Raw genomic sequence first — 13,685 nt, forward strand, 5'->3', positions numbered from 1 at the left:
ACACACACTCACCCCTACTGTGGCCCCCTCCATTCTCCTCACATCAGCCAGGATAGTCATTATCCTTGTGCTATTTCCGTGCTTTAAGAACTCCAACTGCTTCCTACTAAGACCAAAGTCCCTGATGGTGTCACATGCCTGCTTCTCCACGGCTCTGGCCTCCGGCCGTCCTTCTAAGCAGCCAGCAGGAACCGTGGCTCTTCCCTGGAGAACACCTCCTACACGGAATCCTCGCCCCGCCCCACCCCTAACGTCCCTACCCCTGTTCACCCTCGCTCATCTGGGCTCCAAAAGCAGCCCCCTAAACCGCTCCCTCTGACTCTCCTCTGACCCACTCTCCTCTGCCGCCAGGACGTAGCTTTCTAAAGCGCAGATACAGTCATGCTGCTCCCTGGCTGACACTCGCGCGAGGCAAAACCATACGTGTGTTAAACTTCCATACGATTATGCACCAAGGGGAAAATGAGTGCGTGTCAAAACTGGTGAAATCTGAATAAAGCCTCTATTTGTCACTAGCTCTGTAGCAATGGCAGCACCCTAAGTGGCCTCCGATTATTCCGTGAGACATTACCGCCGGGGGAAGCTGGGGGCGCACAGAAACTCACTGTACTAATACTGCAACTTTCTTGTGAACCTAAATTTTTTAAATTAAAATAAACCCAAACATGCACTACTCCTCCTGGGTAGACAGACTGAAGTTGCGCTCCTAACTGTCAGCAGACGATCCTTCACATGGCTGGCAACCTGCCCCAGGAGACGCGCCCAGACACCGCGGCTCCCGGCGCGCTGCCTTTACACGCAGCGTCCGGATGAGCACAGCACGTGGCTCCTCACCTCTCAGGACTGGTTCATGCTCTTGCTGGAATTCTCCTTCCTCCTTTCCCACCACACTTCAATCCACCTTTCGAGACTGAGGGTAGAGCCCCCTCCTTCGTGACGCCTTCCTGTCCTCCTCAAACAAAGCTGACCAGGCCCTCACGGAGAACTTGGTCTTTGGGTTTCACTCTGCCAGTTGTTTTACTTAATAAAGAAAAGGAGAGGAAGGCGAAAGGAGCCCATATTCCCACCACTTTGCCAGGGGGCCAGGCTGACACCAAGTACAAAGCATTAACCCTCCCAGCCCATCCGTCTAGTCCCACATCTACTTTCCCTTTCATTCTCTGCTTTCAGACTTTTCTCCTGGCTGTTTACCTGTGGCCCCTGCTCATCACTGAGCCCCTCCCATGGAGGGGATCAGCTGCACTCACCTTCCTAAACCCAGCACCTCCCACACAGCCTGACGCACGGCAAGCACTCCGTTCATCACTGCTCTCCGTGGACCACAGCCCACAGCCGCTAGCACCCGGCACGGCAAGGCCGAGGAGCATGGGCTAGCTTCACCCTTGATTCTGGAAGCTGAACAATGTCTGAGTGTGAGCAAGGCACTGCGATGAGTTCTTTCATTCGTCCCTGACCTGACTTCACCCTCAGCGCAGGTTCTCTAATTAAAGAGAATTCTGAGACACGCGTGAATATGGTTACATCAAAACCGTAAGGCAGAAATCAGCAAGGATTATAGAAACCAGGGACCCCCTAACAGGCACCGAGCTGCAGACCATCAGACAACTTCTTAGCCACAGGCAAAAGCACAGTCAGAAAGCTAGTTCACTGATCTACGTGCCAGGTAAGGACTGATGTCCAGTTTTTAACACATGCTGTTTATATCAGAACCGTAACAGAAGTGCCATCCATGCGCCTTGGCCGCCAGAGAAAACAGTTCAACACAAGAGTAAGAACCGTGCACAGCCAAACAGAAATGGCATCAGAAGCAAGCACTGCTGGAACTGGTATCGTGGTGGGGGTGGGGATTGTCACTTGACAAAACGAAAAAGCTGCAAGCAACACACAAGACTGGCAGTTAAACCCAAATACTTGAGAAAAACCTTCCCCTTGTCTGTTCTGATAGCAAATGGATGTTCTGTCGTATTTTGGGACCCGTACTCTCTAAAGCTCCCCTTTTAAACTCTCTCACTCATTTACTGAGCATCTCTGCATTTGGATAGTGGAAAAACAAAGCGTTTGGAGTCAAGAAGACATGGAGTCAAACTGGTTCCACTATCTACAATGCAAACTGGCAAGTTAACTGACCTCCTGACCCTGACCTCCTGACTTCATCTGCAACATGGAAATAATCTCTCTCATCAAGGCAAGTAATCTTCATTTAGAATCTAGGGACAAGCTCCGTGTGTGCATTTTTAGATTTGCAAACTCTCTGAGATTAAATGCAAAAGTGTGAGATGATTTTTCCACAGTAAGCATACATGGCTTTCTCAGGGGACAAGTGACCCCAAACAGTTAAGCGCCACACTCCAAAGGCTGTGGCAGGACCACAGTGTATCTAAAGAGCCTGACACACAGCAGGCTGTGTTCACTACTGGACAGCTGTTATTAATTTTAGGTCCTGGGAAGGTACAGAAAGATAAACCAGACAGAGCTGGAGAAGAAGGCAGGTAGGCAGTTACAGTGTAAGGTCCTGAGGGTCGTCTCCGGGTTTCACTGGGCAACAAAGGCAGGCAAACCAAAGTCAGCCCAGAAACACCCCAGTAGGAAAAATGAGAGTGGAGGCACCTGGCGTATCAGGACAGTGACATGACCATCACTGCAGGGTCCCCGACGCCTAGACAGGGCTTGGCATATGGCAGATGCTCAATAAATCACTGTTACGTAAATAAACAAACAAACGGCTGGAACCAACCCAGGGTGCAGGACCATTTACAAACTCCCAGGGGAAAAACCAAATTCAGAAGGTATTCCTGAAAACTATTACTATTCAAAAATTTTTCATTTCAAAAATTCCATACAAATGTAGTCGTCCACATTCTGTCCCTAAGTAGTCACCCCAGCCTTCCTGGGCTTGGTGATGGACCCGGAGAGAAATATCCTTGAAACACAGGTGTTAGCAACACTTTCTTTTTTCCAAAGGAATTAAATGCCTTACTTTCCTGGGCAAAATAAATTCAATTTCCTTCTTCTTCTTTTTTTTTTTTTTTAGTTTTCCCTTTCCTGAGTTCAAGAAGCTTACAGCTAATAAAACAACAACAACAAAAATAATGCAGACTCTCAGACAGAGAGAACAAACTAGTGGTTACCAGTGGAGAAAGGGAAGGGGGAGGGCAACGTAGGGGAAACGGGTTATTATGGGATTATATGAAATCATGTGTGGGAAACTTTTGAAAATTGTAAAGCACTACAAAATTTAAAGAATCTTTCATCCAGTTAAAAAAAAAAAGAAGCTCACAGCTAAATGTGTGGCCCAACAGTGTTAACCACCACAGACGATCTGAGTGCTCCCTTTCCTCCTGAAGTTCCTTCCCCATTTTACCACATTGTAGGTATTCTTACTAGTCACCTCAAAGCCTCAGCAGGACTTTCAGAGTACACACACATTTGAGGGTGTGAGAATACTGGTCAAGAACACAGACTCTGACTATTTAAAATAGCCAAGACATGAAAACAACCTAATTGTCCATCAACAGATGACTGGATAAAGAAGTTGTGGTATATTTATACAATGGAATACTACTCAGCCATAAAAAAGAATAAAATAATGCCAATTGCAACATGGGTGGACCTGGAGATCATCATTCTAAGTGAAGTAAGTCAGAAAGAGAAAGAAAAATGTCATATGATGTCACCTAAATGGGGAATCAAAGTAAAAAAAGACACAAATGAACTTATTCACAAAACAGAAACAGACTCACAGACATAGAAAACAAACTTATGGTTACCACGGGGGAAAGGGGGTGGGAAGGAATAAATTGGGAGTTCAAGATTTGCAGATACTAACTACTATACATAAAATAGATAAGCAACAAGTTTATACTGTATAGCACAGGGAACTATATTCAGTATCTTGTAGTAACGTATAATGAAAAAGAATATGAAAAGGAAAATATGTATGTATATGGATGACTGAAATAGTATGCTGTACACCTGAAATCGATACAACATTGTAAACTGACTGTACGCCAATAGAAATTTTAAAAAGGAAAAAAAGAACACAGGCCCTGGTACCAGGCGGTCCTGGAGCAGAAGCCACACGCCTCCATCCATCTCCTCTGTAGCCCCTCAACTTCTCTGCATCCCTGCTGCCTCGTCTATAAAATGAAAATAGTAATTACTTTTTCATATGCAGGAAGTGAGGCAGAAACTTTTAAAAGGTACGTGAGGCCCCAAACTGTACCCGGAACATAGTACGTGCTCATCAGTGTCAGCTGAGAAGAGCGGAAGCAGCAACACTGCAGACACACAGACGAAGAGAAATGACAACAAACTGAACAAAAGGAAATTGCAGTAAAAGGTCAAAACCCAGAGAAAAAAGGTGGGAAAACAAAGCTCTTTGGGACTGGAAGTGCGTCACATTCATACGTCATTTCTATTCACAGTTTTCTAAACGCAGTCCTTCCCTCCTTCTAAATGGTGTGGCTCTCCTAGATGGTATTGTGTTGAAAGTGAATTAATGCTCAAATATTACAAGAATCCAATCTATATAATGTACAAGCCTAGATTTGGGGTATTTTTAGATAAATATCCTTTACAAAAAGGTCAGCTCATTTGTGGTCTTTAAAGGAAGAAAGCAACTCTTCACTTCTTGTCTCAGTTTCTCATCTAAATTAAACAGCTTATTTTTTTAATCCCGGCAGGGGAAGGAGTCATCCAAGAAAAACTTCAATGATTCTCAGCATCTACTGACCTTAAACATCCACTCGATACACACCTGTAAAGAGGCTTTATTAAAGCAACTGTCTTCTTAACAGCCAATGGTCGCCCAGTGGATTCCTGCTCTGGGCAGGCTCCACACTGCTGAGCAACCTCCTGGAGCTGGCTGTCTCCATGTGCCAGTCAGCTGGAGGGGTCACAGCATGGGCGCTGTAGAGATCGCTGCACAGGAAGAGGTTGTCAGCTGGAAAAGGGCAGGGAAACAAGACAAAATGGACAGCAAATTTAACGTCTCAGGTAAGCGTTCCCTTTTTTTTCTTTAGTCGGTTTACAATGCTGTGTTAATTTGTGGTGTACCGTATAGTGATTCAGTTATACATGTACATGAATATATATTCCTTTTCACATTCTTATTCATTATAGGCTATTAGAAGGTATTGCATATAGTTCCCTGTGCTATCCATCAGGTAAGCATTTCTTGACAAATATCTAAGGCACCTACCTTGAGCCAAGCACTAAACTGAAGGTGTAGGGAAAGGGAGACTGCAAGTAACTGAAATAAATCCTTGCCCTCATAAAGCCAGCAGGAAGGCTGAGTGGGAGGCAAATACCATCACAGATAATCAAAGGGCCCTTGTCTGATTCACTTTCAAATCCCCAGAACTTAGCCAAGTAAATGTTTGTTGAAGACAATGGATAAAAGAAAGAGATGAAGTATGTGGAATTCAAAAAAATTTTTACAGCATTTCTCTAAGTCCATTCATTTAGGGGCACATACAACTTGAGAAATATTATTAAATCACTCTTCCTGAAAGTGAAGTAAGAATCCGAACAAGCCATCTTGAAAGGCAGATTTTTCAGGAGACAAGGAAAAGGAAATATGAGGTGGTTTGGCCAATACTCTTAAAACAACCTCTGAACATTTCACAGACTGCTTCCAGACGAAATTTCTGAGGGAGGCAGGGCTAAATTGTGCAGTCTGAGGAAGAAGAATGTTCCAGAAAGACCAGAGGTTCTGACTTGAGAGAGAAGTGCTGAGTCTGAATTCTGGCGCTGCACCTTCCTAGTTGTGTGATTTGGGGACAATTCCCTTCACCCCATACGGTTCAAGTCGTTATCTATAAGGCAGAGTTAACATTCAAAAGATTGCTGTGGGGGCAAATGAACTAAGGGACATGAAACATTGTGTAAAGTGGAACGATGTGACACTCAGAGACGCAGGGAGGGAGGTTCACCCCTTCCACGTTGTGTGTAGTCGGCCTTCCCCACAGAAATAGGACGGTACTAGTCACTGCAGGAGCCCAAGAGCCGGCAACGGCTCATGGCAGAGGCAGGCGCGCCACACACACACGTGTGGAACGAGCAAACGCGTCACCGGTCCTATGCCACGGAGGAGGAGGGGAAGCTCCGCGTCCCGGGATTGTGAGATCCCCAGAGCTGCCCGCCGGGGCCTTCCTCGGCCCCCCGGGCTCGCGCGCGCTCGCCGAGGCTGCGCCACCTTACCCCGGCCCTTTCTCAATCCTCCGCCTCGTGGGGCGACATCCGCGCGCGCGGACCCCAGGGTCCCCGGCCGCAGAGGCCCAGCCCACTAGGCGCCGCTAGGACGCTGTTGCCCGAGCGACGACGACACTCGCTGATGATTGGAGAACAATCCGCACCCAGCAAGAAGCGGAGCGCTGATTGGCCAAATCGACGGCGGCGCTGTGACAGCGGAGAGGCGCGGCCGTGCCCGCCCAGTGGCTCCGCCCCCGCGGAAGGAACTTCCGCCGGAAGTTCTTTCCCGGGGAGCGCGGGCACCTGTCCGGGGTTGGGGCAGCGGGCACCTGTCCGGGGTTGGGGCAGCGGGCGTCGTGGAAGCGCGTCTCTGTTAACGTGGCCGCCGCGCGAGCTGGGTTGGACGGGTCCCACAGAACGGCTTCGGGCCGCGTGGCCACGGGGAAGCCAGTCCCTTCCTACAAAGGAGACTCCTCACCTGTAAAAACCAAGTGTACCTACTCGGAGCCTGGTGTCAGGTTGAAGGGAGGAATGTATCCAAATCCGTGACCACGTGCTGCGCCCTTCCTAGATGTTAGCCCTTAATGGTGATTGCTGCACTAATTAGTGTGTCTGGTTGTGTCCTGCTGGCCCCTCCAGGAGACCCAGTGAAGGCAGCACTGCATTGCTTTGCCCACCCCTGTATTCTCATCCCCTGTCGGGCCGTCACATAGGTAGTTCCGTAGATAGTCACCAAATGAGCCAACCCTCACCCACACTCACAGGCTGAGTGGAAGCTCAAGTCATGTCGATGATAATAATAGCAATAATAGTAGTTGTCCCTGGCCCTTTGTAATCACTTCCCTTACCAGGCATTCATCTAAGCACTTTACGTGTCATTTAATCTTTTTTTAAAATCTTCATAATAGCCCCACAGCCCTACAAGGGAGGTACTATGGTTATTCCCATTTTACAGATAGGAAACGGAGGGAGGTTGTCTCACAACCACTGTGGTCCCATCTCTTCTTTTGCTCTTGTTCCAAAAGATGAAGGGTTGCTTTTCACAGAGGCCAGTTCCGCCACTTGTGTCCTAAATCCTATCCCTGTTTGCCTTCTCTGCTTATGACAGCAGTTCTCAAAGTGTCGTCTGGGAACCCCTGGGTGTCCTGAGACCCTTTCAGAGAGTCCATTATTGTCAAAACTATCTTCAGAGTAATACTAAGACGTTACTTGCCTTTTCACTCAAATTTCCTCACGAATGTACAGTAGGGTTTTCCAGGAGCTACATAATGTGTGATACTGCAACAGATTGAATGCAAAAGAAGACAGGAGAATCCAGCTGTCTTCTTTTAAGCCAGATATTAAAGAGATTAGTAAGAATATAAACTTTCTTTTCACTAATTCTTTTGTTTTGGAAAACATAATTGTTCATAAAAATGTTAATATATAATGGGTTTGTTGTTATTTTAAATGAATTAGTAAACAAATATTTAAATTATCAGTTTTATTGTCTAGTATGGTAAATAGTGATAGATACAGCTCACAAAAACAAAAGCTTTTGGGATCCTCAGTACTTTTCAAGGGTGTAGATGGATCCTGAGGGTTAGTCCTGAGACCACAAGGGCTTGGGCTTTTGCCTCTTTCATAATAGCCAACAATCTCATTCATTCACTCATTCATTCACTCTATCTCTGTCTCTCTTTCACTCCCTCCTTCCCTCTTGCATTATGCTCTGGTATTTCACATCTTTAACAAAAAAAGACGCCTTTCTAGTTTCCATGCTATTCCTCTGCTCCCCTTTAACCCACTTCCCAGTAGAGTTATCTACACACGCTGTCTCTCTTTCAGTTACTGTTCACTCTTGACCAGTCTTACCAGAGGTGTGGCTCTATTCCCTGATATCTGGTCAACTTTCATAAATATTTCTGTAGTTGACCTTACTTGATCTCTCAATGGCAGTCAACCCAGTTAATCACTGCTTCCTACCTGAAACTCACTCTTACCAGCTACTGTAATATCGTACAGCCCCGGGGCTCCCACTAAATCACCAATTGCTCCATTCTCAGGCCTCCTGGTAATTGCCCCCTCTGTGTGGCCTTTGGGCATTAGAGTCCCTCTCACTCTGACCTACATGGTCCTCTTACACTTGTTGCCAGCTTTGACACTTCCACTGGTATGTATCAAAGATCACTCAGACTTCAGCCATCCACATAGCCCCATCCCACACCCCCACCAATCTCCTTAAGAGCAACTTCACTCCAAAGTGTTTTCCCAGATCCTGGAAATTTTTCACTTCCATATGAAGAGTTAATTTAGTTTTTTTTTTTTTAAACAAGACTCTAAAGTCACCTCACTTTTTTTATTGTCCCCATAAAAGCCCATAAAGTCTATTAGATTAGGCTTGATCACTGGTCAGACCAGAGTTCTGTAATGTGACAGTGGCTCCGTGGAGGAGGTGGTAGGAGATCGCTGTCCTCCTTGACCACACTTCCAAAGAACACTGACGCCTTCTTAGATGCCCTATAGTGGGTCTACGTTAACAGGGGTGAATCCATTACCTTGTCCAGGATACCATTCAGCACTGCTGGAAAAACCAGTAACACTCACTGCCCAAGAGAATCTGCTGCTCAGAACCTTTGATGACAGTCTGGAGATGCACACCACGGGGAGAGGGGGGGAAGTAATTGTTATACACCCATGACATCCAGCAGACAGCTCGTTTCCTCAGTAAGGAGAAACTCAGGGGTCCTAGGGAGCTGTGTCTGTCCCCGGGGTTCTGAGTACTCATGGCCACGTTTTCACTGCGATCCAGTACCCCTCGGAGACTAGGCTATAAGATCAAGCCTGCACTTATCTCGCGGTAATCAGTAATGATGTTGTAAGTGGAAGCGATGCCTTCACGTGGAGAAATAAGCAGCAGGAACTGATTAACCCCGCAGAAGTCAAGTGCTGGTTTCTACCTTGTCTGTTAATAAAGACGGGAAGAGCGAGCACATGACAAGGATACAGACGCCTCTACAGGGAGGTGGAGAGCGTCCCTGGGGAATCTGCTAGGAGAGATTTCTCTGACTGCCATCCTTCTGGTGGCCTCACAAGATGGGGGCTGGACTCTCCTGAGCTGTCCTTAGACAAAAATTAAATTAAATTAAAATAAATGAGGTGTAAGTCACTCTTTTGGAAAAGCCACCGCAGTTATTTTTTCTTTACTAAAATAGATGCTTTCTCTCATGGACATTTACCTTGACAGATGATGCAGCTGCTCGTTTTAGTTCAATCAGCCAGAACCTAAGTTGCACATTTTAAACTTTATCACTACAAATAACTGATTATTGTTTGTAAACAGAGAGCCATTTTCCTGCCGATTTCAGGGTCATCCGTGGAGAGACCAGACGCGGGCTCGGAGCAGCACGTCCTGCGGGTCTGTCCCCTTTAGGGCGCCAGTGGGCTAGGAAGCTCTTCATTTCCCTTATTTGTTATCGGTTGTCTCCTTCCACGAAAATAGGAATCAAAATTCCTTATCTTACCCCTGAACACGATTCCATGGAGTAGGATACTGGTGTTTAGAATTTTAATGAATCCTGCCCTCCAAACATTATCTTGCAGCAATCTGAGAAGAATGCCGCCCTCTCCGCCACCTCCGGAACAAAGGAGCAGTAATAAAGTACCAGTCGCATGTCTGGGACACCCGGGCAACTAACTAACCCCTGACAACCACAAGTAGTTCTCCTTGCTGAGAGCCAGGCTCTTGCAACAGCTTGTCATTCGTGCTGTTTAGCATTTAATTTGCCTTTAGTTAGGTAACGAGCATTTATTGATTACCTGATAGGAATGGAGCGCCTGCTAAACACAGGATGGGGACAGAGTGATGAATGAGTCTACTTGGGGCTGAAAATGTATACTTTGGAAAGAAGTCTTGAAAACGGGTACCAAGTGTTTTCTTAACGAGTGGAAACCAATATCCTATTATAGGGAGTTATTACTCTTTCAGAATTCGCGGTTCTGACTCCTGGCACATTCTATTCTAAGGAGAAAGGTACTTGTCACATCTTGTCTCATGGTGAGAGTGGGGACACCCCAGTCACTCACTCTCTGGGCTAAGGAAGTTTCCAGCCTTCCCTTTCTCTGGAAAGCCCCAAGTGTGGGAGGGACCCAGGAGAGAAGTAGCCACCAGCCACTGAAAATCAGGCCTTCTGCCACCATGGCAGCCCTCCTGATGTCTTCGGTAAGTGTGGATGCCTGGGTCTGCACAGGACGACAGTTCAGTGTCAGCGAGCTAAATTCACTATGATGGCCTTGTGGAGGTTGAGTTTTGAGGCCAATATGAGGCAGGTGGTGGACATGAATTGGCAACACTTAGAAATGGCCAGGAAGGCTTTCCAGGAGGGCAAAATGATCCACCAAGATTGGGGAAAAGAGCATGAGGTGTGAAGGTCAGGGCCTCGGGGTGAGCAGTGTGGCCCGGCCAGAGAGGGCCCACGTGGCAAGTCACAGATGCTGTGTGTGCGCAGTCTGAGACTTGAGGAGACCAGGGGAGGCTGAGCTCAGTGAACAGTGGAAACATTCCGACCATCCACACGTCACTGACCCTCTCACCTGAGCTAACTTCCTAACACCAGGGAAAGTGAAAGAGACATAGTCTTAACCTCAAGAAGCAGGTGGTCGCTGGGCCCGGGGCATGTTAGGAGAGGCGCAGCAGTGGGGAGGAGACATCCGGGGGTTCAGACCATGGCTGTGCTGAGCTTCAAGCTTAAATCAGGGCTCAGCTGGGGAGCAGCAATCCAGGCAGAGGGAACAGCCTGAGTGGGGCACAGAGGCACAAAGAGCCAGCGGTTCTTGAGCAGAGATGGGCTCTAAGTTATCAACTATATTTGAGTAAAAAAAAATTTCTGGAAATGACATGTACTATGGGTTATAAAGGGAAGAAATGAAGGACAGGAAAAATAGGGGAGGGAGAGATTTTAGCCAATTCTCTGAAGTTTTCTGAGGATGCAAAAGACTGCAGAAGAGAGTCTTGTTGGCTGTTGGGGGACTTTCCTTCTGCAAAGATGGCCTTGCTCGCAATATTTTAAGACTTCTGTTCCCAGCTGGTGCCCAACACCACAGATCTATGTAAAGATGACAACTTTCAAGAAGATAACATACATTTTCTGGTTGATTTTTAGATTTTAAACACATTTAGCATTCTCTGGTTTTTAAAGGATGCTTTTAATAGAGCACAGATTCCTTCCGTCAATGGCGAGGGGACAGATTTAAGGACTGCAGCTCAGACATCCAGTGCCAACTAGCTTTCAGGGATCCAAGTGTGAGAATCAAGTTGTCACTTGATGTGTGGATTTGGCAAAGGCTCAGGACGCCTTGGAGATGGTGGTTGTGGGCCCAAGCTATGTGACAGGTGCTTCTGTAACTAATTCTCTTTGCCCTCATTGGCAAAGTCCATCACTTGCTAAAACTCTACGATCCCCCCCAGTCATCAGCTCCTCTCTGGCTGAGTTGATAGACAGTCTGACCACTCAGGAGTCGCAGAATATTTGAGCTGGGTGGAATTTCAAGACACCTGATCTGAGACCTCCTCATTAGGAGATAGAGAGGGGTCCCACCAATAGTGGCAGAGCTGGGATCAGAACCAGTTGGGTGACTCATTTGAGTGCATCCTATTTCTTCCCACCTGGCATGCTCCTCTCTGGCCCCCACCCTGTCCGCATGCCACCTGCTTCCAGACCCATTTCATGCCCTATTTCTTACATGAAGCAGTCTGCCTGCTGTCCCTAAAGTGCCTTTTCTGGCTCGGAACCTCCAGAGTGCTGGCTCTCTGTACCACCCCTCCTGTTCCCGGCTGAGGAGGTGGGACGCCCGCATAGGTCTTTCTTGGGAAGACACAGCCTCGAGGGGCAGGACCGGAAGCGGTGCACAGAAGGGCCAGGGCAGATGGCTTTCAGGAAAAAACAAAATCCACTCCAACAATGAAAGATGCCACTCACTCAGCAAATATTAGGCGCTGATTATATGCCAAATTCCGACCTAGGGAAAGACACAGCACGGTCCCGCTTTCAGGGTATCACTGTCCACATAGGGAGACAAATGCAGAGCAGTGAGGCGGGCTGGGAAAGCAGGGGACGCTGGAGAACAGAGAGATGTTCACCAGGTGAAGGCAGGGCGGGGCATCTCAGGCGAGGGAGGCCAGAGATGAGGGCAGCCCTGGGCTGGGGTCTGCAGAAGTGACCAGAGAGGACCGCCAGCAATAGAATGGCTGTCCCATGAGGTGGTGAGTTTGTCGGGGACTGGATGTCCAACTGCCAGGAACTGGGTAAGGCTGGACCATCTGGCCAACATACCTTCTGAGTCTGAAAGTGCTCATTCTGCCGTGAAGAGTGGGAGATGATGCTGTGTGGGTAGGGCTGGGACCAAACTCTATGGGAGAACTGGAGCTGTAGAGCAGAGTCCGCAGGGACACTCAAGGCCTCCCTCCACCCATTACAAACAGCAGCCACCGCTCAGAAAGGTGGTAAAACTGTCCCACACTTGGGACCTCCTGGGACAGGAGGTCCTTGCCTGTATCCACAGGGCTGAGGGTGACATCCAGGACCCAGGGATCTCTCAGTAAGGACTGAGGAAGTCGGCTGTCGCTTGTGACTCAGCCACTAGGGGTCGCTCACCAGCAGTGAATTTTATTTATGCTTTCAAAGCCACTTAAATCTTGTTATGACCATCCCACAAAGTAAGCAGGACGAAGATTGCCACCACTGTGCAAATATGACACTGGATCAGAAAAATGTAATGGCTCACCTGCTTTGGTGGGAAGGCTCTCCTAGGACTCAGGAGAAAACAGTGCGTGGAGGGGAAGATGTGTCCCGAGAAGCAGAGCATCAGAGCCAGGAAGGGGGCACAGGGCCGGTCCCAACTGGTGAGGAGCTGCAGTCCACCCTGCTGTTGGGGAGTAAAACCCTATGCTGGTCCCCAAAATACTTTCTGGATTCTTTTTGGCCTGTGAAGTCAAAAGGCCAGGCAACCACTGACTCACTGACATTCACAAATTCTGTGGTGGTGGTTTTGTAAAATCAGCAACCTGTCCTCTGTCACCTTCTCCGTCTGTCCAGACAGTGCTCACCTCCCGGCCCCACAAATTCCACCTACACCCTGATGCTACCCCAGTCCTGCCTCTGATTCACTGACTCTACCTTTAGTTTCCACATTATTTTAGGTGATTTGTAAATGACTGGGGAGCAGACCTCCTGGGACACAGCAAACTGGAAATTCTATTCACTAACCTGGGGTCTGGGAGCCTAGGGTCACCCCAAGTACCAAAAAAAAACTCTAGGATTTCACCTGAAACTTCAGGGAACTAGTCCATTTGAAAATAAACTTGACTTTCCAGAAAGGCCAAGCTCTACCCAAGTAAAACAATGTCCTGGACCTTCCCACAAGGACTCGGGAAATGCAGTCAGCCAGCTGGGTCCCTGACACTCCACCACCCGCCACGTCGAAAGGGGACCTTCCAAGACAGAGGCCGAGACCCC

General features: G+C 47.8%; 1 protein-coding gene across 1 annotated transcript in view; it reads right to left on the minus strand.

The window, feature by feature from the left end:
• Positions 1 to 6,326, minus strand: part of EFCAB6 (EF-hand calcium binding domain 6) — a 207,689-nt gene extending 201,363 nt beyond the window's left edge. The window contains 2 exon segments of the mRNA XM_032492388.1: positions 4,733 to 4,942; positions 6,202 to 6,326. The gene's annotated coding sequence lies outside the window, so the exon portion shown is untranslated.
• Positions 6,327 to 13,685: the final 7,359 nt, after the last annotated feature.

The sequence above is a fragment of the Camelus ferus genome, chromosome 12, assembly GCF_009834535.1.
Source record: "Camelus ferus isolate YT-003-E chromosome 12, BCGSAC_Cfer_1.0, whole genome shotgun sequence".
Lineage (NCBI taxonomy): Eukaryota > Metazoa > Chordata > Mammalia > Artiodactyla > Camelidae > Camelus > Camelus ferus.